Raw genomic sequence first — 1,608 nt, forward strand, 5'->3', positions numbered from 1 at the left:
GTAAATATAAATATTTACAAGAAGATATTTACAAGCCTCCGTAAAACCTTGGAGCCAATTGAGTTAGAATTTATCAGAGCTTCAGTCAAAATGATCAGGAATAAGAGGTTAAGAATGAAGGGCATTAGGCTTGAGGAGGGATGACCTTTCTGTTAACTCCTGCATGCCCTTTATTCAGTTTTCCTGGGGATCTCAAATGGAAAGTACACAAGCATACATACAGCATACAACTTTGCATCCGGAAGGGGGAATAAACCAGCGTCGAAGGTACTACATTTTATATGCTAGAGGCTACTAACCCCTTTTAACGATGCCTTTATTGATCAGCGTATTATAGTTGGCACTCTCTCACCACTTACTTGATGCGTTACTCAAACAAAGAATGTGATGGAACCATTGATTCAACCCTGAGCCCTTCAGTGGCTTCTATCCTTCAAAGTAGGCTTTAGAAGTGTGTTTGTTTAAGGGGGAGGCGTTTGTTCAGAACTTCTAGAGCCGGTTAATTGATTAAAGGCATTAAATGGCACCATCCACAAATACACAGGTGCAATTTAACAGCTAGTAGGCCGAAAGACAAGAAAAGTGGGATTCCAAGAAGGAAGACTAGGGGAGAATTAATTACCTCCATCCCATTTCATCCACTTTTTTTTTTCTTTTTGAGACAAAGTGTCACTCTGCCGCCCTGAGTAGAGCGCTTTGGCGTAATAGGTCCCAGCATCCTCAAACTCTTGGACTCAAGCAATCCTCTTGCCTCACCCTCCCAAGCAGCTGGGACAACGGGCAACCACCACCATACCCTGCCAGTTTTTCTATTTCTAGCAGAGTCGGGGTCTCCCTCTTGCACAGGCTGGTCTTCCAACTCCTGTGCTCAATCCATCCGCCTAAGCTCCCAGACTGGCAGGATTACAGGCGTGAGCCACTGCACTCGGCCATCCACTCAAAATATCATTAAATCCCGTTCGGCTTCCTGTCTCCCACTCAAAAACCTAAAGACTTGCCCCCCACGCCATTCCCGACCTGGCCACACCTGGTGTATCCGCGGCAGAATCTCCAACTCCCGCCACAGGTTCGGGATGTGTCCGCCCCTAAGCGGAAGTGACGTTTGAAGGGACAACCCGAAAGTAGCAGAGTTCAAATCCGTACTAACAAATAAACCCCCTATGGTGTTCTGAGGAAAAGTCTCTGGCCACCCTTCTACCCCTTCTCTCTTCTGTTAGGACTGCAAAATGGACTCACTACAGCTTTGAGATAACTTGTTCCCCACCCCAGCTCGAAATCATTCAAAACTTTGTCCTTTCTCCTTGGTTGAGGAGGCGGTCTGGTACCACTACAATTCCCGTCAGGCCCCGCAAGAAGTAAACAGAGGGAAAGGCAGAGGAATGGGTTAAATCTGCTGGGAATTGTAGTCCGCCTGGAAAGAGCAATTACCCCGCCCTCCCCCACTGAGGCTGGAGAAACCAGGTGTTCGGCTTAGAACCCGTTACTGCTAAGGGGAGGAGCCAAACCCTTAGGCAGCGTGCCTCACTTCGCTCCACATGGCGAATGAAAATTTTTCTCTATTTCTAAAAAGCACTATAAATACTCTCTGAAGGAATATGGTTATCTTTA

The 1,608-nt window shown here is 46.8% G+C and overlaps 1 protein-coding gene across 1 annotated transcript in view; it reads right to left on the bottom strand.

The window, feature by feature from the left end:
- ZRANB3 (zinc finger RANBP2-type containing 3) overlaps nucleotides 1-1,047 on the bottom strand; it is a 287,380-nt gene extending 286,333 nt beyond the window's left edge. The window contains exon 1 of the mRNA XM_003794377.2: nucleotides 1,028-1,047. The gene's annotated coding sequence lies outside the window, so the exon portion shown is untranslated. The remainder of the gene's footprint in view (nucleotides 1-1,027) is intronic.
- Between the last annotated feature and the right edge of the window lie 561 nt (nucleotides 1,048-1,608).

The sequence above is a fragment of the Otolemur garnettii genome, unplaced genomic scaffold (genome assembly GCF_000181295.1).
Source record: "Otolemur garnettii isolate 467f Iridium unplaced genomic scaffold, OtoGar3 scaffold00080, whole genome shotgun sequence".
Taxonomy (NCBI): Eukaryota; Metazoa; Chordata; class Mammalia; order Primates; family Galagidae; genus Otolemur; species Otolemur garnettii.